Source organism: Patiria miniata, unplaced genomic scaffold (assembly GCF_015706575.1).
Source record: "Patiria miniata isolate m_02_andy unplaced genomic scaffold, ASM1570657v1 HiC_scaffold_20, whole genome shotgun sequence".
Lineage (NCBI taxonomy): Eukaryota > Metazoa > Echinodermata > Asteroidea > Valvatida > Asterinidae > Patiria > Patiria miniata.
In genome coordinates this window covers 28,129,020-28,154,010 of record NW_024037059.1, presented here as the reverse complement: position 1 = coordinate 28,154,010, position 24,991 = coordinate 28,129,020, and the positions used below count along the sequence as shown (strand labels likewise).

The 24,991-nt window shown below is 38.4% G+C and overlaps 2 long non-coding RNA genes across 6 annotated transcripts; both read left to right on the top strand.

Moving 5' to 3' along the window:
- LOC119728456 lies at positions 1-22,751 on the top strand. Of its 4 annotated transcripts, none has more exons than XR_005271059.1 (5): positions 1-120; positions 1,240-1,308; positions 19,800-19,973; positions 21,113-21,266; positions 22,582-22,751. It is a non-coding gene; the product is annotated as an uncharacterized LOC119728456 (long non-coding RNA). The 4 variants fall into 4 exon arrangements; XR_005271061.1 differs by having other exon boundaries at positions 66-105; XR_005271062.1 differs by lacking the exon at positions 1-120 and adding an exon at positions 574-606.
- LOC119728457 lies at positions 8,191-11,730 on the top strand. 2 transcript variants are annotated; one of them, XR_005271063.1, is made up of 3 exons: positions 8,191-8,230; positions 9,964-10,032; positions 11,575-11,730. It is a non-coding gene; the product is annotated as an uncharacterized LOC119728457 (long non-coding RNA). The 2 variants fall into 2 exon arrangements; XR_005271064.1 differs by lacking the exon at positions 11,575-11,730 and adding an exon at positions 10,994-11,317.
- Positions 22,752-24,991: the final 2,240 nt, after the last annotated feature.

Below are 24,991 nucleotides of genomic sequence, written 5' to 3'. Positions count from 1 at the left end.
CTCAGACCAGAGCTCTCTTGAGAAGCACTATACAGCCCAGGAGAAGGACTGCATCAAGTACATCACTACCTTGCTGGTGCTTCACAGGGATGGAACAGACTCGAAGTAGGCTACTGCAAAGTAAGACTTTTTCATATTTGAAGAGAAAATGCTCTAACTGTACTTTAAAACTGTTGAGTTAGGAACAGCAAAAGATCTATCTTGCCGATTTTTATGCTCAGCACAATAAAACAAAGAAAGAACAAAAGTGGAAAATCTGTCAAAAGCAGGATTCATCACACTGCATGTTTTTTTGGACTTTTTGATCGGGTACAACCTGATCACCTTTTTCAAATGGTAATAATTATTCTTTGGGTTTTTTTTCTGGACAATAATTCTTTACGGGTTTTCTCCTAAACCTACGTGAACTCGCTCGACCTTTACTTCTGGGTCTACTGGAAGGTCAAAGTTGGGTGAATTTTATATTACAGACAGAATAGCCTCAAAATCAAAACGAACCACATCTTATCCAAACAGTTCACGTGATGACGATAAAACCTACATGGAATTTGAACCCTGGTACGAAGATGTACAAGAAATTGTGATGTCATCATGACATCACCTCAGGTATCAAATTACAAGCGGGTTAACATGAAAATTTGAGAGCTTACTTTTAATTAGGCTATAACGGAACAGAGTTGTCATTTTTTGTTGTTTCAAACATTGCTACTGGCAATATTTTGTTCCAGCATGTCCAGGGCGCATACCATTTGACCTTTACTTCCAGTGTAACCGGAAGTGCAATGATAATAAATTTAACTTGAAGATGGAAGCATTTTGCTACAGTTATATAAATTATGCAAATATTTAGTGAGGAATGTCCAACACAAACATTGGCATGATGACATAATTACACGAAAGGGCACGTACCAGTACATTCACGCAGTGCGTCTCTCCAACTAGGGCTCTCAAAAGTTGTCAAAAAGGGACAATCTACTGTTTGGGCACGTAATCTTTATAATCTTTACCTAGGGCATGTAGGGCCTAGTACTTTTTAATCATGTTCTCAAAGGTGGCTTAAGTTCAAAACGTACAATGCACTCAAATTTGATCAAATTGTCTACTCAGATTATTTATTTATTTATTTATTTCAACCGGATCCAACAGCGGCCAAATCGCCAATTACAGTAGCACCAAAAATAATTGCAAACCAATAGTATCACCAGAGTTACCCTTTACATCTTGCGCTTAACTTTCCAGGTTGTTAACTTGTTGAATGCCTTGTACACGCTGTTCAACGCCATCATTTCCAACTATGACGTCTAAAAGGTAAATATTTCATATGACCCAGCAGATTGTTTTAACCAGTTCGCGCTGGACTATTTTGACATTGACCAGACCAAGACTTGTGATTGTTTTCATGAATCTGGATGCCAGACGGCTTCAGGCTGTCATCTACGGGTAGCTCGCTGCAAGCGGGCCACTGACAGACATTTTAGGCCTCGCTTGTTGCGTGTTTATCCATCATCCATTCCGATTACCGCAAAACCTTGCGTGTATACATACACGTTGTCTGATGTGAACTGGTTAAGCCAAACGTGCCATATCACAGGAAGTTATTTTAAAGGGTACTTGCAGTAGATTATACTTAATACACTTATCCTGGTTCATTTATTTTTTATGGTAAATATGCAAACATGAAATGATCAACAATACATTGACAGAAAGCACCTTACCCGTTACTGCTTGGCTTGATTCTACCATCTTAGATCTGTTTTACTTTCAGAGTACTTTACAAGCTATGCTTATAATTTGTAGTCTTGCATATTGACTGCTTCAAGTGGCATTATAAAACAGGTCTAGGAGGCTACCGGTAGTTTGATTATGCCACTCAAAGTAGTCAGTATTAAAATGGAAGGTGCCATAGTCCTTTTAGCCATGTACATGTAGACGGAAAATAGCAAATACTATGTGATGCACACTCTCGGCCACTGAAAAACACAGAATCTGTGGGTGCGGTGATATAATTTCAAAAAGTCACTTGCATTATCATTGTCAACATTACTGGGCTGTTCGCAGGCGTAGTCATGACAATCACTTATATTCAGCGTTAACATCAAGTGGACTTTGCTGAGTACCTGCGTACATGTAGGGCCTAGATGTAGATCTAGATGACCCGTGTTGACATGGTTGACTTCTGGCATGTCTAGCAATCCGGCGATCGTCTGCTTTTGATAAAGGTGATTTTTGCGCAATTAAAAACATTTTTGACTCTTATTTGATCAAAACAAAACAGGGGGTCTACAATTCACGATCGCCAGCAAACCTTCACGTGGGCTTGATTATCTTCTGTTGTTGGTTGAGCCAATGTCATGACGGTGGTGCAGGGGGAAGTCAACCAACTCTCCCAATGCAAGTAGTTAACACTGAAATGTCAGTGTTTGCCTCACTGGAAACAAATGTTGCAACCTGATGGCTGATGCCCTTTCTGCGATAGTGTGTGTGTGGGTGACTACAAATTCGTATCCTTGTGGAGACACACACACAATAGGGAACAAAACATTGTAAAGGTCTCCACAGGGCAATTTCTATAGATGAATAGGTCTCCACAAGGTTTTCACGAAATAGATATATGGGTTTTACTCAAAAACTAGGAATTTCCAAGGTGGGTTGATCTGTCGCAAATGAAAGAGTTTTAGAAAAGGGATATTAAGTCCAAATTTCAGCCAAGGCAACTAATTCTGGTTAAAATAAGAGCATTTTGAAACTTCACTTTCAAAATTGAACACTTTACTACACGAGAACAAAGGAATGTCTCCACAAGGATACAAATTTGAGAATGTGTGTGTGGGTGTGTGTGTATAAAGTCTATGGACATGAATGAGAGTCAAGCAAAATTGCTGAGTTATTTTTCCTAACACAATTGGGAATGTTTCTCAGTGCATGCAGTCCCAGATTTATGTCGTCTATCAGTATCATCATTTTGGCAATCGTGTATAGTGTAGGGCCCCTGTTTTGTTTCGATCAAATTAGAATCAAGGATTTTTTTATTTCTAAAAAATGATGTTGTCAACCTTAAGCAGACTTCTCTCAATGTAATGACACCTTTTTGAATTTTGGTAATTTTTTAACATAATGCCTTCAAGAGAGAACTGCACAAAGACAGAAAATGTCTCATTTTCTTATGATTACTGTTATTTTTGCTCAAACAGGTGATAAAAATCAACTAACCAGTTCTCTTGGTTGGGGAGTTATTTGGGTGGTAACGAAGCAGTGGACCAGGCAATCAATCGAGCACACCATTGAGACATGGATCAACCTCCACTGATTGACGGAGCTGTGGTGACTAAGATTGACACCATTGATGATAAGGTAAGTAGCAAGTTTGAGTCCTGTATGGGTTTGACCTTGGTTCGATTCCTCTTCTGTTCCAAGGTGTAGCCTTAGTTATCCTTGAATGAATTGAAAAGTCTTTGGTTCAGATCCTACTGCTTGTTTGGTTTGATTCCTTTTTATTTCAAGTTGTAATCTCAGTTATCCTAGTTGGAATTGAGGAGTAGCCTATTTGGTTCATACCTACATGTAGTCCGAAAATTTGGGACTCTCAATATAATATACATGAGACAGAATTGCGCACAGCCAAAAAAAATAGTGGGTCTCTATCTGGTCAGACCAGAGTTCTGTAATTGATGTAGTGATGCGTTTCAAAAAATATTCTTTGCAATTTTTTTCCCAATCTTGGATTGTGCAGACAAAGTGGTCCTGTTTTGCTTGTTTGAGTTCTCATATGGTGTTACATCATTTGCCTTGGTGCCCTATCATATGCCTTGGTGCCCTTGTGTTGGTGCTAAAAAATTGAGGCGGTGCGGCAATAAAAGGCGCTGTTGTAGCTACTGTGGAAAATTTTTAAGAAGTGATGCAATAGATCAAAATTGACGCATGACTAGTTTTTTGAGGGCCTAATTGAGAATAATGCAAATGGGGGATTTTTGTTTTCTTTTTTTATTTTCAGCTTGAGTGATATTAATAACCTTTGATATGTCACTACTTATATTTTAACCCTAAAGGGGCCGGGGGGGGGGGGCGCCCTCCCCCCCTCAACATTTTCCGTGATAGCCTCTAAAAAAAATGTTTTCGCGACCCGAGCTGTTATGACTTTTTAGCCTCGAGCTTTGCGCATCTTTTGATACCAAAAACATAAAAATCGGACCACGGGTTGCCGCGTAGCGAAAAATTTTCCGGCGCTACGTGCCGTGAAAACTGAATTTTCGCATAAACGTTGTGTACACAGAGCAGAATTGCCATTCATACATATGAATAATTAATTAGCCATAATTCCAAAACCCCTTGACCTATAGTCATGAAATTTCTTGGGTATGTTAGGGAAGAGTTGCTCTATGCATGTGCCGAGTTTCAAAATTTGTCGTCACTCGATGGCCGAGTGATGGTCGATGGCTCGATGGCCGAGTTACATGTATAATACACAGAGCTGAGTTATACAGACAATTCTTGGATTTTTTTTTCTATTTTCACATACAGACTTTGTTGCTAGTTTAATTATGCTTTGGATGCACACTCGCTTTGTTACAAGCAAATAGCAAAATAACCCTTATAATTCAGACGTCCACTTTTCATACAATTTCCAGAGCAAATTCAGAGTGCAGCTGCAAAGTATCACACTGTAACGTTTTTTGGATGACACCAAATTGATCTGCCAATATTTAAAATTGGTATATTTCTTATACTTCTTTGAATTTCACTTTTGGTCTTCTTTAGTCTCTTTATTTAATAAAAGACTTCAATAATCACTTAAAAGTTAGAATAGTTGACAGTTTCTACAAATATTATAATCAATGGTAAAGTTCACTCTGTAACAGGATTTGCTGACACCAAATGTTACAGAGTGATGGTATTTTTAGCGGGCATGTCAAAATGATACAAAGTTGCCGATGCACGAACATTTTGTTTAATATTAAGTTTTGGGTTTTCATCAATCATTTAGAATTAAAAAGGACCAAATTTATCAATTGACAGAATGAAAACTGTGCACCATTGGACAAGCTGTAAAAATGTCACGCAATTTTACCTAAGTAAAAATGTCATAATTCTGGCTAATTTTTTATCAAAATTATACAAATGCATTGTGGTGATTTAATTTTTTTTTATTTCAGTGGGTACATAGTGATATGGGCAATAAAGTAAAAACACAAATATTAGCAAGCTGGTTATTTTAACATGGAAATGGCCCTTGAAAGGAGAGAACATACATGTGCATTATACCACTGGCCTCCACATTTATGTAAACACCCATATACAACCAGGCCTCCTATCCTATCTACAAGGATGCGACTAATAGGCCTAAGGGAGCAACTTTTTTAGACGCTTTTTCTACAGTGAAACAAGAATTCATTCTTAAAAACTCCAAGAGTTCTCAGAACCATGCCAATTTGCCAATCAGTATTTATAGGACTCAGCTATCATCAAATTCAGCTCGAAAACTGGAAAATACAAATGTACTTGTCTGCCCAGGCTGTACATAAACTCCCCCATTTCTTAACTGGACTTAATTGAGTTACATGTATTATTATTGTTATTATTATTACAATATTATTTTTTATGTATTATTACATTGGTAACATCACTTGTAACACCCCTAATGTCATATATCTTATTTCTTGCAGGGTCTGTGGAGTGCAGTATGTAGGTGAGACTAAGAATACGCTCAAGAAGCGTTTCTATGCCCACCGGTCAACGGTCAACACCAAGAAACTAGACACCCCTGTTGGTCATCACTTCAACCTGCCTAACCACTCCATTTCTGATATGATTTTGCAGGGCATTGAATCTCTTGGCCATCGCAAGGACTCAGTTCGCCTCAGCAGAGAGAAAGTGTGGATGAATCGTCTTCGAACTATTCAACCACATGGTCTCAACATCCAACTTGGAAATGATTAATATTTTTCTTCCTCCATTGTCTTCTGTTACAGATAATCCACCTGGTCTTCATTGTTTGTGTTTCCCCATCTTTCCCCATCTTTCATCCCTTTCCACCTCCATACTGTTCCCCCCCCCCCCCCTGCATAATCCCCCTTCACTCCCACACTCTTTTGTCCGTTCCCACTCCCTGTGACCTTTGATCCTTTCCCTTTCTGGTCCCTCCCCTGTTCATACCAGACCCCTTGTGGTTTGCCATCTCCCTTTGTTTCTTTGTTCTCTCATCCACCCTCCCCTGCATCTTTCCACACCTTTCCCACCTAATCCTCCTTTTGTGTTTCTTCTTTCATCCCTGCATGTTTGTGTGCACCCCCATGTTAATGTATGTACCTCTGTCATTTCTGTTTTAGCCTCTGAAGAAGAACTTGCTAAGTTCGCAACGTCAGGCCACATTAATTTTTAGATTTATATATTTCAGGTCCACCCAGTCAGTAAGCAGTTTGCAGCAGTCTTACTTTTTTCCTTATTATTATTACATGTATTATTATTATGGTTTATTTATTTATTTGAATTAAAAGCAGGCCATAGGCTGAAAACATTCAAATTTACAATGTGTATTTTACTTAAAAACTAATTAGAATACAATCAATACATCTTTAAATTGTAAATTAAAAGGTACAAATCAAAACGGGAGAATTATTCATTATCATTAACAGACTTCTAAAGATTGCTAAGATAAGACATTGCTGATTAAAACTGAGTGTAAAACTATTTAAAATTATCGTTAAAAAAATGAGAGTGGATCACAGAGGCTTTACTTATTATTGACAGATCACTAAAGACTGACGGATCAATTATAATACACAGAGCTGAGTTATACAGACAATTCTTGGATTTTTTTTTCTATTTTCACATACAGACTTTGTTGCTAGTTTAATTATGCTTTGGATGCACACTCGCTTTGTTACAAGCAAATAGCAACATAACCCTTATTCAGACGTCCACTTTTCATACAATTTCCAGAGCAAAGTTTGGAGGCTGGTTTGTACACGTTTGAATGTAACCAAATTCCAACATGCCATGGCAATGGTAACAGGCAAGCATGATAAGTCGTTATCGGCGATATCGATATCAAACCAATATCGATAAAATCGATATATCGATATATCGACTGTGCTTAGTTAGCTGTCAGTCACGCAGCGCTTAGCCTTTAGTCAAGTCCCACGCGCTTACCTGGCACGTGAGGCACACAAGATGCTGACACGTAAAAAGACTAGCACGAGTGGCAAAGCCGCGAGGGCCTTTACCATCTCGTGGAGAATGCTTATGTTTTTCCTTACATTTTGTCTACCGATTTGGTAGACATGCATTATGCATTACCCGTTGTGAATTGACCAATGACAATGCAGAATTTCTAATGTAACTCAGCTGTCGTCTGGCATCAGACAGCAATATCAAACATTTTTTCCCAAATTGATAATATTGAAATTTCTTGACCAGGTGATGGCAGTTCTACCAGCTCTCTTCACATCAGAGAGCTCTCTTGAGAAGCACTATAGAGGCACTATAAGGCCCAGGAGAAGGACTGCTCCTCACGGCAAGAACAGACTCAGACCAGAGCTCTCTTGAGAAGCACTACACGGCCCAGGAGAAGGACCGCACCAAGTACATCACTACCTTACTGGTGCTTCACAGGGATGGTACGGACTCAGACCAGAGCTCTCTTGAGAAGCACTATACAGCCCAGGAGAAGGACCGCACCAAGTACATCACTACCTTGCTGGTGCTTCACAGGGATGGTACAGACTCAGACCAGAGCTCCCTTGAGAAGCACTATACAGCCCAAGAGAAGGACTGCACCAAGTACATCACTACCTTGCTGGTGCTTCACAGGGATGGTACAGACTCAGACCAGAGCTCCCTTGAGAAGCACTATACAGCCCAAGAGAAGGACTGCACCAAGTACATCACTACCTTGCTGGTGCTTCACAGGGATGGTACAGACTCAGACCAGAGCTCCCTTGAGAAGCACTATACGGCCCAGGAGAAGGACCGCACCAAGTACATCACTACCTTGCTGGTGCTTCACAGGGATGGAACAGACTCAGACCAGAGCTCTCTTGAGAAGCACTATACAGCCCAGGAGAAGGACCGCACCAAGTACATCACTACCTTGCTGGTGCTTCACAGGGATGGAACAGACTCAGACCAGAGCTCTCTTGAGAAGCACTGTACGGCCCAGGAGAAGGACTGCACCAAGCACATCACTCCCTTGCTGGTGCTTCACAGGGATGGAACAGACTCGAAGTACTGCAAAGTAAGACTTTTTCATATTTGAAGAGAAAATGCTCAAACTGTACTTTAAAACGGTCGAGGGATTAACAGCAAAATATCTTTCTTGCCCGATTTTTATGCTGAGCACAATAAAACTAAAACAAAAAAAAGTGAAAAATCTGTCAAAAGCAGGAATTCATCACACAAAACTTTTTGGGGACTTTTTGATCGGGTACGACCCGATCACCTTTTTAAAATGGTAAGAATGATTCTTTTGGTTTTTTTTCTGGACAATAATTCTCCGTGGGTTTTCTCCTAAATGTACGTAAACTCGCTTGGCCTTTACTTCCGGGCTACTGGAAGGTCAAAGTTGGGTGAATTTAAATTACAGACAGAATAGCCTCAAAATCAAATTACGCAAATATTTAGTGAGGAATGTCCAACACAAACATTGGCGTGTTGACGTAATTACATGAAAGGGCGACCTCTAGCGGTACGTCAAAAGATCTATAGATGGAATGTTTGAATTTAAAAACCATTCGTTACAATTTTACAAAATTGCCTCTAGATATTAATTCTGTTTACAACCTTTGAAGAAATTTGGAAGGTTTCAGAATCGTGACAACATTCGACTGGAAGTTATTGTACAGAGAAGTGAAAAAACGATCAATTTTCTTTTCTTTAAATTTAAATTCGTCATTTAATCCGTGTCCACTATGTTTGTACTTTATGTACTTCATTAACTTTTAACTTTGCACATAATTATATCGACCCTGATCAAAATAAAAGCGAACCAAATTTCTTCCAAACGGTTCATGGGATTAATTGTTGATGTCGATTTGTAAAAAATGTACCGAGTAAAGTGTAGATTACACTTTAACAATAATGTGACGTCACAAAAATAGTTTAATAATACAAACACTTCAACATTCATTACAATTCCTTTATTTTCACAAATTCTTTTTACTTATAGATGAACATGTATTTTCTCTTAACTAAATCAGTATTCAGTTTGCGTATTTTAATTTATAATTTATGAAACCGGAAATTCCATGTATTTCTACATATTACAATTTCTAAACTCAAATTTATCAGACTCCAAAAGATTTTTTTCTACAAAAATAAAACAAATCATACTTCTCAGAGGGTGAAATTTTGTGATCCTCTTTCTGTTACGATATTCACAAGTACACTGGACACGTTCATATGAAAATGTCACCCGATCACCCTGCGTTTGTAACTCAACAAACGCAAATCACTAGTTATTTTTACATTTGAATGCATTGTACCTGATGCTCACGCGAAGAAGCTCTGGATTTGTGCAAATCCAGAATAAAATTAATCTTGTGTATTTCGCCCCATATTATTTTTACATTTGAATGCATTGTACCATAGAGCTAGGACCCAGATGCTCACGTGAAGAAGCTCTGGATTTGTGCAAATCCAGAATAAAATTAATCTTGTGTATTTCGCGCCATATGCGCGGGCACTAGTACGGTACACGCAATGTGTCTCTCCAACTACACAATGTAGGGCTCTCAAAAGTTGTCAAAAAGGGACAATCTACTGTTGGTGCACGTAATCTTTATAATCAGCCTAGATAAACATGCAGCTAGGGCTTAATACTTTTCAATTATATTCTAAAAGGCGGTTTAAGTTAAAAACGTATACTATTATCAAAAATGCACTCAAATTTGATCAAATTGTCTACTCAGATTATTGCAAACCATTAGTGTCACCAGGATTACCCTTTACATCTTGCTCTTAACTTTCCAGGTTGTTAACTTGTTGAATGCCTTGAACACGCTGTTCGACGCCATCATTTCCAACTATGACGTCTAAAAGGTAAATATTTCATATGACCCAGCAGATTGTTGTAACCAGTTCACGCTGGACTATTTTGACATTGACCAGACTAAGACTTGGGATTGTTTTCATGAATCTGGATGCCAGACGGCTTCAGGCTGTCATCTACGGGTAGCTCGCTGCAAGCGGGCCACTGACAGACATTTCGGGCCTCGCTTGTTGCGTGTTTATCCATCATCCATTCTGATTACCGCAAAACCTTGCGTGTATACATACACGTTGTCTGATGTGAACTGGTTAAGCCAAACGTGCCATATCACAGGAAGTTATTTTAAAGGGTACTGCAATAGATTATACTTAATACACTTATCCTGGTTCATTTATTATGGTTAATATGCAAACATGAAATGATCAACAATACATTGACAGAAAGCACTTTACCGTTATCCCTTAACTTGATTCTACCATCTTAGATCTGTTTTACTATCAGAGTACTTTACAAGCTATGCTTATACAAATGTAGTCTTGCATATTGACTGCTTCAAGTGGCATTATAAAACAGGTCTAGGAGGCTACCGGTAGTTTGATTATGCCACTCAAAGTAGTCAGTATTAAAATGGAAGGTGCCATAGTCCTTTTAGCCTGTACATGTAGACGGAAAATAGCAAATACTATGTGATGCACACTCTCGGCCACTGAAAAAAACACAATCTGTGGGTGCGGTGATATAATTACAAAGAGTCACTTGCATTATCATTGTCAACATTACTCGGCTGTTCGCAGGCGTAGTCATGACAATCACTTATATTCAGCGTTAACATCAAGTGGACTTTGCTGAGTACCTGCGTACATGTAGGGCCTAGATGTAGATCTAGATGACTCGTGTTGACATGGTTGACTTCTGGCATGTCTAGCAATCCGGCGATCGTCTGCTTTTGATAAAGGTGATTTTTGCGCAATTAAAAACATTTTTGACTCTTATTTGATCAAAACAAAACAGGGGGTCTACAATTCACGATCGCCAGCAAACCTTCATGTGGGCTTGATTATCTTCTGTTGTTGGTTGAGCCAATGTCATGACGGTGGTGCAGGGGGAAGTCAACCAACTCTCCCAATGCAAGTAGTTAACAATGAAATGTCAGTGTTTGCCTCACTGGAAACAAATGTTGCAACCTGATGGCTGATGCCCTTTCTGCGATAGTGTGTGTGGGTGTGTGTGGGTGTGTGTGTATAAAGTCTATGGACATGAATGAGAGTCAAGCAAAATTGCTGAGTTATTTTTCCTAACACAATTGGGAATGTTTCTCAGTGCATGCAGTCCCAGATTTATGTCATCTATCAGTATCATCATTTTGGCAATCGTGTATAGTGTAGGGCCCCTGTTTTGTTTCGATCAAATTAGAATCAAGGATTTTTTTATTTCTAAAAAATGATGTTGTCAACCTTAAGCAGACTTCTCTCAATGTAATGACACCTTTTTGAATTTTGGTAATTTTTTAACATAATGCCTTCAAGAGAGAACTGCACAAAGACAGAAAATGTCTCATTTTCTTATGATTACTGTTATTTTTGCTCAAACAGGTGATAAAAATCAACTAACCAGTTCTCTTGGTTGGGGAGTTATTTGGGTGGTAACGAAGCAGTGGACCAGGCAATCAATTGAGCACACCATTGAGACATGGATCAACCTCCACTCATTGACGGAGCTGTGGTGACTAAGATTGACACCATTGATGATAACGTAAGTAGCAAGTTTGAGTCCTGTATGGTTTGACCTTGGTTCAATTCCTCTTCTGTTCCAAGGTGTAGCCTTAGTTATCCTTGAATGAATTGAAAAGTCTTTGCTTCAGATCCTACTGCTTGTTTGGTTTGATTCCTTTTTATTTCAAGTTGTAATCTCAGTTATCCTAGTTGGAATTGAGGAGTAGCCTATTTGGTTCATACCTACATGTAGTCCGAAAATTTGGGACTCTCAATATAATATACATGTATGGGGCATTCATCCAACATTGTCACAACGTAAATTCTTTTCTTATATTTTTTATTTTCGCGCACCTCATTACTCGGTAATGAGATCACCCTACGCACATAAATAGTCGAGTCCTAAAGTTTTTCTCCAATAAGAAACGACTATAGTTCCTGCGCCATTAAAAACGTATAACCACTGAGATTTAAGGCGTTGGCATTCGATGCATGGAGCGATGTGATGTAATAGGACATGTTCTAGCATTCTCCAGCATTGTCATCAACCATTGTGGTTGGTGGTACTATTATTCCCTTAATTGGTTGGTATGTAAATGTACATAGAATGAGAGAGAGAATGAGAGAGAGGGAGAAAGCCTTGGGAAGAACGATAGTAGCGTCAGATCAGAAAGCATCATCAAAATTAGTCCGTGTTAGTCTGAGTGTGTGTGAATGTGACCGGTATCAACCGTCCGAAGACACCTGAATGCAGCAGGTTATAGAAAACCCAAGATTCTGATTTTTGTGGAAATCAGCCACAAAATCCAGTTTGTCAGCTCGATCGGCAAAATTACAGTGCCGAAGTAAGATCTTCGGACCAGCAGTCCCCGGTCCGATTTTGACCAAAATCGCAACACTCAGCCCGGCATCAATTAAACTGCACTCTCCACAACCGTAAGTGTTATTTTAAAATATTTATAGACTTATTTAGACATTCATTTTATTTCATTGTGCAAAGTCGACAATCCATGAAATGAATTGTAAATCACGTAAGGCCACATCCTGAATGTCGTGTAGACCTTAGATGAATTGCCATGGTTGTGAAATTAAAACGAAGAACGGTCTACATGTATGCCGAAACAGCAGTTGTTTCAATTTATTGTATTAACCTTGCCTTTGTTTGAATTATTGGACGAAATGCTCTTTAGGTTTTTGGTTATTATATTATTATTGTAGATGGCCGTAAATACTGGTATGATCTAACCCGCCACTGAGCCTGAGGGACCGCCTGAGAGACCGCCTGAGAGATCGACTTCTTGGCCGTCATACTCAACTACCTACAGCACGTCTAAGTAAAGCGCAGAATAGTCCTACTTTCACCGTAAAGGTCAAGTTGAGCGGACAACATCTCCTTAAAAAAAAAAAAAACTGTACGGTATCCATATTGATCAAAAACTCCTCAAAGAACTAACTGACAAGAAACCTGTGTGATATTTAAATAAATATGATAAAATTAAGTGTTACAAGTATATGTAAGTAATAAGAGAACTAAGTGTTCACAAGAAAGCCCAAGTGTTGGGAAAATTAACTGTGAGACGTCTGCGAGTCACCCATCAATACGGTGATAAGAAAACTAAGTGAGAATTAATAGAATTGACTGGTAGAAGATCTGTGTGATCTATCGAATTGAGTGTAAATCTAAGACGTGATAAGCGATAAGATAAATTAGTTTACAGAAAATTTGTACGATTGATAGCTTAACCTTAAGCCAAGAGAATAAGAAAACTGAACTACAGAAAATCTGTGTGAATTAGATAAGTGCAAAAGTTAAACTGAAGTCTTCAATCCGAGAAGACAGTGATTGGAAACATAAGTTCTATTTGGATCCTTGTATATATTAATTGTAAATATTAAATTGGCATATATAACTTGTTAAAATAATACCTGTTCAAAATATGAAGATTATTGTGTCTGTTGGTTTATATTTCTTTCTGTCTGATACTTCTTTGATCATTGATAATTTGAGCCGGGGTCACCATTAATAAAATTATACAAGTCGATAGAGATAGAGAAAATGAAAATGGTGACAAACATGAGACAGAATTGCGCACAGCCAAAAAAAATAGTGGGTCTCTATCTGGTCAGACCAGAGTTCTGTAATTGATGTAGTGATGCGTTTCAAAAAATATTCTTTGCAATTTTTTTCCCAAGCTTGGATTGTGCAGACAAAGTGGTCCTGTTTTGCTTGTTTGAGTTCTCATATGGTGTTTCATCATATGCCTTGGTGCCCTTGTGTTGGTGCTAAAAAATTGAGGCGGTGCGGCAATAAAAGGCGCTGTTGTAGCTACTGTGGAAAATTTTTAAGAAGTGATGCAATAGATCAAAATTGACGCATGACTAGTTTTTTGAGGGCCTAATTGAGAATAATGCAAATGGGGGATTTTTGTTTTCTTTTTTTATTTTCAGCTTGAGTGATATTAATAACCTTTGATATGTCACTACTTATATTTTAACCCTAAAGGGGCCGGGGGGGGGGGGGGGCGCCCTCCCCCCTCAACATTTTCCGTGATAGCCTCTAAAAAAATTTTTTTCTCGACCCGAGCTGTTATGACTTTTTAGCCTCGAGCTTTGCGCATCTTTTGATACCAAAAACATAAAAATCGGACCACGGGTTGCCGCGTAGCGAAAAATTTTCCGGCGCTACGTGCCGTGAAAACTGAATTTTCGCATAAACGTTGTGTACACAGAGCAGTATTGCCATTCGTACATATGAATAATTAATTAGCCATAATTCCAAAACCCTTTGACCTATAGTCATGAAATTTCTTGGGTATGTTAGGGAAGAGTTGCTCTATGCATGTGCCGAGTTTCAAAATTTGTCGTCACTCGATGGCCGAGTGATGGTCGATGGCTCGATGGCCGAGTTACATGTATAATACACAGAGCTGAGTTATACAGACAATTCTTGGATTTTTTTTTCTATTTTCACATACAGACTTTGTTGCTAGTTTAATTATGCTTTGGATGCACACTCGCTTTGTTACAAGCAAATAGCAAAATAACCCTTATAATTCAGACGTCCACTTTTCATACAATTTCCAGAGCAAATTCAGAGTGCAGCTGCAAAGTATCACACTGTAACGTTTTTTGGATGACACCAAATTGATCTGCCAATATTTAAAATTGGTATATTTCTTATACTTCTTTGAATTTCACTTTTGGTCTTCTTTAGTCTCTTTATTTAATAAAAGACTTCAATAATCACTTAAAAGTTAGAATAGTTGACAGTTTCTACAAATATTATAATCAATGGTAAAGTTCACTCTGTAACAGGATTTGCTGACACCAAATGTTACAGAGTGATGGTATTTTTAGCGGGCATGTCAAAATGATACAAAGTTGCCGATGCACGAACATTTTGTTTAATATTAAGTTTTGGGTTTTCATCAATCATTTAGAATTAAAAAGGACCAAATTTATCAATTGACAGAATGAAAACTGTGCACCATTGGACAAGCTGTAAAAATGTCACGCAATTTTACCTAAGTAAAAATGTCATAATTCTGGCTAATTTTTTATCAAAATTATACAAATGCATTGTGGTGATTTAATTTTTTTTTATTTCAGTGGGTACATAGTGATATGGGCAATAAAGTAAAAACACAAATATTAGCAAGCTGGTTATTTTAACATGGAAATGGCCCTTGAAAGGAGAGAACATACATGTGCATTATACCACTGGCCTCCACATTTATGTAAACACCCATATACAACCAGGCCTCCTATCCTATCTACAAGGATGTGACTAATAGGCCTAAGGGAGCAACTTTTTTAGACGCTTTTTCTACAGTGAAACAAGAATTCATTCTTAAAAACTCCAAGAGTTCTCAGAACCATGCCAATTTGCCAATCAGTATTTATAGGACTCAGCTATCATCAAATTCAGCTCGAAAACTGGAAAATACAAATGTACTTGTCTGCCCAGGCTGTACATAAACTCCCCCATTTCTTAACTGGACTTAATTGAGTTACATGTATTATTATTGTTATTATTATTACATGTATTATTATTATGGTTTATTTATTTATTTGAATTAAAAGCAGGCCATAGGCTGAAAACATTCAAATTTACAATGTGTATTTTACTTAAAAACTAATTAGAATACAATCAATACATCTTTAAATTGTAAATTAAAAGGTACAAATCAAAACGGGAGAATTATTCATTATCATTAACAGACTTCTAAAGATTGCTAAGATAAGACATTGCTGATTAAAACTGAGTGTAAAACTATTTAAAATTATCGTTAAAAAAATGAGAGTGGATCACAGAGGCTTTACTTATTATTGACAGATCACTAAAGACTGACGGATCAATTATAATACACAGAGCTGAGTTATACAGACAATTCTTGGAATTTTTTTCTATTTTCACATACAGACTTTGTTGCTAGTTTAATTATGCTTTGGATGCACACTCGCTTTGTTACAAGCAAATAGCAACATAACCCTTATTCAGACGTCCACTTTTCATACAATTTCCAGAGCAAAGTTTGGAGGCTGGTTTGTACACTTTTGAATGTAACCAAATTCCAACATGCCATGGCAATGGTAACAGGCAAGCATGATAAGTCGTTATCGGCGATATCGATATCAAACCAATATCGATAAAATCGATATATCGATATATCGACTGTGCTTAGTTAGCTGTCAGTCACGCAGCGCTTAGCCTTTAGTCAAGTCCCACGCGCTTACCTGGCACGTGAGGCACACAAGATGCTGACACGTAAAAAGACTAGCACGAGTGGCAAAGCCGCGAGGGCCTTTACCATCTCGTGGAGAATGCTTATGTTTTTCCTTACATTTTGTCTACCGATTTGGTAGACATGCATTATGCATTACCCGTTGTGAATTGACCAATGACAATGCAGAATTTCTAATGTAACTCAGCTGTCGTCTGGCATCAGACAGCAATATCAAACATTTTTTCCCAAATTGATAATATTGAAATTTCTTGACCAGGTGATGGCAGTTCTACTAGCTCACTTCACATCAGAGAGCTCTCTTGAGAAGCACTATAGAGGCACTATAAGGCCCAGGAGAAGGACTGCTTCTCATGGCTAGAACAGACTCTGACCAGAGCTCTCTTGAAAAGCACTGTACGGCCCAGGAGAAGGACCACACATCACTACCTTGCTGGTGCTTCACAGGGATGGAACAGACTCAGACCAGAGCTCTCTTGAAAAGCACTGTACGGCCCAGGAGAAGGACTGCATCAAGTACACATCACTACCTTGCTGGTGCTTCATCACAGGGATGGAAGAGACCCAGAACAGAGCTCCCTTGAGAAGCCCTATGCGGCCCAGGAGAAGGACTGCACCAAGCACATCACTCCCTTGCTGGTGCTTCACAGGGATGGAACAGACTCAAAGTACTGCAAAGTAAGACTTGTTCATATTTGAAGAGAAAATGCTCAAACTTTACTTTAAAACGGTCGAGGGATTAACAGCAAAATATCTTTCTTGCCCGATTTTTATGCTGAGCACAATAAAACTAAAACAGAAAAAAGTGAAAAATCTGTCAAAAGCAGGAATTCATCACACAAAACTTTTTGCGGACTTTTTGATCGGGTACGACCCGATCACCTTTTTAAAATGGTAAGAATGATTCTTTTGGATTTTTTTCTGGACAATAATTCTCCGTGGGTTTTCTCCTAAATGTACGTAAACTCGCTTGGCCTTTACCTCCGGGCTACTGGAAGGTCAAAGTTGGGTGAATTTAAATTACAGACAGAATAGCCTCAAAATCAAATTACGCAAATATTTAGTGAGGAATGTCCAACACAAACATTGGCGTGTTGACGTAATTACATGAAAGGGCGACCTCTAGCGGTACGTCAAAAGATCTATAGATGGAATGTTTGAATTTAAAAACCATTCGTTACAATTTTACAAAATTGCCTCTAGATATTAATTCTGTTTACAACCTTTGAAGAAATTTGGAAGGTTTCAGAATCGTGACAACATTCGACTGGAAGTTATTGTACAGAGAAGTGAAAAAACGATCAATTTTCTTTTCTTTAAATTTAAATTCGTCATTTAATCCGTGTCCACTATGTTTGTACTTTATGTACTTCATTAACTTTTAACTTTGCACATAATTATATCGACCCTGATCAAAATAAAAGCGAACCAAATTTCTTCCAAACGGTTCATGGGATTAATTGTTGATGTCGATTTGTAAAAAATGTACCGAGTAAAGTGTAGATTACACTTTAACAATAATGTGACGTCACAAAAATAGTTTAATAATACAAACACTTCAACATTCATTACAATTCCTTTATTTTCACAAATTCTTTTTACTTATAGATGAACATGTATTTTCTCTTAACTAAATCAGTATTCAGTTTGCGTATTTTAATTTATAATTTATGAAACCGGAAATTCCATGTATTTCTACATATTACAATTTCTAAACTCAAATTTATCAGACTCCAAAAGATTTTTTTCTACAAAAATAAAACAAATCATACTTCTCAGAGGGTGAAATTTTGTGATCCTCTTTCTGTTACGATATTCACAAGTACACTGGGCACGTTCATATGAAAATGTCACCCGATCACCCTGCGTTTGTAACTCAACAAACGCAAATCACTAGTTATTTTTACATTTGAATGCATTGTACCTGATGCTCACGCGAAGAAGCTCTGGATTTGTGCAAATCCAGAATAAAATTAATCTTGTGTATTTCGCCCCATATTATTTTTACATTTGAATGCATTGTACCATAGAGCTAGGACCCAGATGCTCACGCGAAGAAGCTCTGGATTTGTGCAAATCCAGAATAAAATTAATCTTGTGTATTTCGCGCCATATGCGCGGGCACTAGTACGGTACACGCAATGTGTCTCTCCAACTACACAATGTAGGGCTCTCAAAAGTTGTCAAAAAGGGACAATCTACTGTTGGTGCACATAATCTTTATAATCAGCCTAGATAAACATGCAGCTAGGGCTTAATACTTTTCAATTATATTCTCAAAGGCGGTTTAAGTTAAAAACGTATACTATTATCAAAAATGCACTCAAATTTGATCAAATTGTCTACTCAGATTATTGCAAACCATTAGTGTCACCAGGATTACCCTTTACATCTTGCTCTTAACTTTCCAGGTTGTTAACTTGTTGAATGCCTTGAACACGCTGTTCGACGCCATCATTTCCAACTATGACGTCTAAAAGGTAAATATTCCATATGACCCAGCAGATTGTTTTAACCAGTTCGCGCTGGACTATTTTGACATTGACCAGACCAAGACTTGTGATTGTTTTCATGAATCTGGATGCCAGACGGCTTCAGGCTGTCATCTACGGGTAGCTCGCTGCAAGCGGGCCACTGACAGACATTTCAGGCCTCGCTTGTTGCGTGTTTATCCATCATCCATTCCGATTACCGCAAAACCTTGCGTGTATACATACACGTTGTCTGATGTGAACTGGTTAAGCCAAACGTGCCATATCACAGGAAGTTATTTTAAAGGGTACTTGCAGTAGATTATACTTAATACACTTATCCAAGTTCATTTATTATGGTTAATATGCAAACATGAAATGATCAACAATACATTGACAGAAAGCACCTTACCCGTTACTGCTTGGCTTGATTCTACCATCTTAGATCTGTTTTACTATCAGAGTACTTTACAAGCTATGCTTATAATTTGTAGTCTTGCATATTGACTGCTTCAAGTGGCATTATAAAACAGGTCTAGGAGGCTACCGGTAGTTTGATTATGCCACTCAAAGTAGTCAGTATTAAAATGGAAGGTGCCATAGTCCTTTTAGCCATGTACATGTAGACGGAAAATAGCAAATACTATGTGATGCACACTCTCGGCCACTGAAAAACACATAATTAATATAATATAATTACAAAAAGTCACTTGCATTATCATTGTCAACATTACTCGGCTGTTCGCAGGCGTAGTCATGACAATCACTCAGAGGTTAAGTTGATGCTACCATGGTTACTAGTTCAGGCAAAAACCACGCAAATATGTATGTTCTATGATAATGTCTGAAAGCAAAATTAACCAGTGTTGAATAATAACATCTTGCCAAGGTTGAAAGTATCGACGATGCCTACATGTTGGTCTCCTGCCTACTGATCCGTAATGGCAGCCGTCATGCTGGTATGATCGCCTCCGCTGCATGGCATCTCCTGCAGGGCGTTAATAGTTGATCATGCCACACAAACAAGATGAGAAACTCAAACTCCTCATCGGTATTCACTCAGGTAAGATCATTGTCTTTGCTTGTGGCCGAGATACTTAAGATTGATAAATCACAACTACATCACAAGTCCAGTCACAAGTACATCACAAGTCCAGTCACAAGTACATCACAAGTCCAGTCACAAGTACATCACAAGTCCAGTCACAAGTAAATCACAAATCTAGTCACAAGTACATCACACGTCCAGTCACAAGTAAATCACAAGTCCAGTCACAAGTCCAGTCACAAGTCCAGTCACAAGTGCATCATAAGTCTAGTCACAAGTACATTACAGTTCCAGTAACAAGTACATTACAAGTCCAGTCACAAGTTCAGTCACAAGTACATCACAAGTCTAGTCACAAGTACATCATTAGTCTAGTCACAAGCACATTACAATTTCAGTCACAAGTACATTACAAGTCTAGTCACACGTACATCACAAGTCCAGTCACAAGTTCATTCACAAGTACATCACAAGTACATAACAAGTCCAGGCAAAAGTACATCACAAGTCCAGTCACAAGTACATCATAAGTCCAGTAACAAGTACATCATAAGTCCAGTCACAAGTACATCACAAGTCTAGTCACAAGAACATCACAAGTCTAGTCACAAGAACAAGTCTAGTTCAGCTAGTCGGACTGCCTGTGAAATTATTCACTCTGGCATTACATGCTGTCATTGTGAAGAACACAATAAAAGAAGGCCATTTCTAAGAAGTGTGTCAAATGACACATTTTTTGGAAGTTTTCGTTAGTAGTTGGTTTGTGATCGGACTAATCTGTGAATGGGTGTGCACACGCGTTGACATGACTCATTCAGCGGTTTAGTGTGCAACATTGCAAAGCTTCAATCAGCTGAATGAGAACAAACGTGTCTCGGCAACTTTTGAATAGAATTTGAGATCCTAGAATACTGTTTCCTCTGAAAACACAGCATTCACATATCTTTAACTTCATTTGGGGTAGTTGTTAAGCACTTATCTTTAGATTTTGAGCACGTTTGTTGCTTCAAATGGGAAAAAAATCACAAATGACAAATGATCTACCCTTCCTTCAATTTTCACTGCTGCAAATTCTCAAGTCCATCATATTTCAAAGGAAACATGAGATAACTGTTTCAATCAATCTCTTATCTTTTTCCTTTCTTTTATTTCAGGGCAAAGGTGAAAGCCTGACGTACTGGCTCGAGGGACATGATCCAAGCTACAAGATCGACCAAATCAAGCCACCCAAACAAAACTTGTTAACAACCAGAATATTATCCCAACATTATCTGCAACGCATTTGGATCAGCAATTTTTTGTAAAGAGGTAAAAAGCATAATCAGCTATTATACCACAGCGTTTGTAGGTCTATTTGAAAAACCTAACAACAAATTCAAATTAACACCCAATTGTGTGTTTACCAACAGATTTGTTGTTCGCGATTACAGCTTTCATTTAGCAACTTTAAGAAAAAGATTCAGGAAAAAAAAGGTTTAGGCCTAATCGCACTTGTACAATAAGTAACTTTGATCAAGTCGCCTATTTTTTTTTTTTACACAGACTGAAGTATTTTGTAGTCGCCTTTTAATCTACTACCATGTGGAAGTTGTAACAAAAATTCCGTCATCAAACAAACAGACTGTGAGTTCATAACTATACTGTTGAGAGTCACTAATTTGGTATTAAATTGTATTCAAACTAGTGATGCGTTTAAAAAATATTCTTTGTCTGTACCATCCAAGCTTGGGAAAAAATAGCAAAGTGGTACTGCTTTGTTTGTTTGAGTTCTCATATGGTGTTACATCATTTGACTTGGTGCCCTATCATTTGCCTTGGTGCCCTTGTGCTCCTTAGTGCTAAATATTTGAGGCGGTGCAGCACTAAAGGGCACTGTTGTAGCTACAGAAAATTTTAAAGAAAAAAAAGAAATTGACTTAACAGATCAAAATTGACGCGCAACGATTTTTTATGGCTGAATCGACAATAATGTAAGTGGGGGATTTTTGTTTTCTTTTTATTTTCAGATTGAGTGATATTAATAACCTTTGATAGTTACTACTTATGTTTTAACTTTTTTTAAGGAAATTGTATAAAAAATATGGAGTAAGGTCTAAGGCATGTTTAAAGTAAAACCAATGGGCTTTTTTCATTGTTTTTGTCATGTAATGCTGCGGCCGGGTGAGGTGGCGTAGAGGGCGCTATTCAGGACTTTCTTTTGTCACCTTGCAAGATGTAATGATGCCAAGTCACTATAAATTTATATTTCCCGGATTCGTTTGTATCAAAGATATATAACCAGGCATCCTATCCTATCTACAAGGATGGGACTAATAAGGGAGCAAAGACACTTCTTCTTCAGTGAAACAATAATTTATTCTTAAAAACTCTAAGAGTTCTCTGAACCAATTTGACATCTGTATTTATAGGACTCAGCTATCATTCTTGTTCATCTGGCATCCGCTACGAATACCGCAAAATCTTTGTTTGTATACACTTTATCCGATGCAAACTGGTTAACCTATTTTTTTTTAACCTTGTTCCACTCGAATTTGCAGGATAGCTAATAATGAATACAAGTAAATCTCTCAATCAGTATCAAACATTTTTTCCCAAATTGACAGTATTCAAATTTCTTGACCAGGTGATGGCAGATCTACCAGCTCACTTCACATCAGAGAGCTCTCTTGAGAAGCACTATAGAAGCACTATAAGGCCCAGGAGAAGGACTGCTTCTCACGGCTAGAACAGACTCAGACCAGAGCTCTCTTGAGAAGCACTGTAGGGCTCAGGAGGAGGACCGCATCAAGTACATACACATCACTACCTTGCTGGTGCTTCATCACAGGGATGGAAGAGACTCAGAACAGAGCTCCATTGAGGAGCACTATGCGGCCCAGGAGAAGGACCGCACCAAGTACACATCACTACCTTGCTGGTGCTTCGCAGGGATGGAAGAGACTCAGAACAGAGCTCCCTTGAGAGGCACTATGCGGCCCAGGAGAAGGACTGCACCAAGTGCACATCACTACCTTGCTGGTGCTTCACAGGGATGGAACAGACTCAGACCAGAGCTCCCTTGAGAAGCACTATACGGCCCAGGAGAAGGACTGCTTCTCACGGCTAGAACAGACTCAGACCAGAGCTCTCTTGAGAAGCACTGTACGGCTCAGGAGGAGGACCGCATCAAGTACATATACACTACCTTGCTGGTGCTTCTCACGGCTAGAACAGACTCAGACCAGAGCTCTCTTGAGAAGCACTGTAGGGCTCAGGAGGAGGACCGCATCAAGTACATATACATCACTACCTTGCTGGTGCTTCATCACAGGGATGGAAGAGACTCAGAACAGAGCTCCCTTGAGAGGCACTATGCGGCCCAGGAGAAGGACCGCACCAAGTGCACATCACTCCCTTGCTGGTGCTTCACAGGGATGGAATAGACTCGAAGTACTGCAAAGTAAGACTTTTCATATTTGAAGAGAAAATCATACTGTACTTTAAAACGGTTGAGGGATTAACAGCAAAAGATCTTTCTTCAGTGCTTAAGGGTTATTCAGGTAAGCTTTGCTTAATTTTAGTGCGTTCGATTACTTCCCCCACGCTTACTCGTGCAAGCACGACAGCATTCGATTGACCTCTCACGTGACTTCTCGTGCTTACTCAAGCTTGGCCCAAGTAACCGACTCACCGAGCCAGTTACTTGGGTAAGTATCCCATAAGGCCATACAATGAACACGGCTGCCAACGTGACGTTCGGCGGGCGCCTCAGGCCGTGTCTGAAACAGGCTTCCAGAGCCACGGCTATGTCTATTGTCAGTGCGTCCCCGCTGCTATTTTCAGTGGGCGCAGAGCTAGACCTAGCTCTAGACACTTGATTCGGATGCAGCCTCAGTGTCATGTCAAAGTTCAACTTTCCAACTCCTTGCACAAAACTTAACCCGGAACCGTTCGTTTATTTAGCTCCACTGCGCATGTCTGTCATCACGCGAGCCAAGCGCGAGTAAGCTGGGGAAAATAATCAAACGCACTCATTGTGTAACATACAGTCATCCATATTGTTGAAATGAGGCTGATAGATGTGCATTCTGATGGTTATGCAACACCACAGACTTCAACAGATTCAAAAATTATTTATTTCATAAGTCTCTAGTTTTATAAGTAACTATAAAGTATCTGTGGTTTCATGGTTTGAACGAAAAAAAAGAGGTAAATTTATTTCCCAGATGCGAAGGGAAATGTGTAGAGAAGAAAACTATAATTGGGATAACACTGAAATTATGTTTGATTTTTTTATGAAAAAATGACGTTTAAGTTTTGAGGTTAGTTGAAAAACACCTAATGTTAGAAACTAAGTGCATTTGTCAGAGGAATCAACAATAATGTACATTATATTGTTTTGGTTGAGCGAAACAAGCAAAATGTGCCTTTAAACGTTAACAGGAAATTAGCAATAATGAATGGGACAGTTTTCAGTTTAAATCTTACACTTTTTGAAGGATTAATATTTTATGGACCAAAAAATGACCAACCATAGCTACACATGGAAGTATTTCAAATGATTTTATTGAAATTATCCGTTAAAATTAACTACCAATGCTGTGTTTATGCACATTTGTATAAAAGCTGTAAATAGTACTGTAGAATAATTTCAGAGTACATATTAACAATGTATGAAGTCTGTACTATGTAACATTATTGAAACTGCCTTTCTAACTATCCATGGCATCGCAAGGCAGTGGTTTTCTGTACAAATTATTCCTGTTATTATTTACTTTTCTCTTGTGTATGAATTGTTCTGTCGGTCATAATTATTTCAATAAATCAAATCAGTCATCAGTAATTTCAATAACAATTGAAGAGATTTCCAAAAAGGGATAAATGCCAGCTAAAATCCTCCTGGCTGCTCCAGGTCAGTTTCGGTGGGTGTTATGTACGGTAGCTAAACACAATTTAAAGAAGAGAGTAAAGCCAAAAATGAAGTTTAGAAGTTTGTTTTTACAAGTTTCATAACCATGCAAATTTTCTCCCTTTCTCCCTGGATTTAAATATCG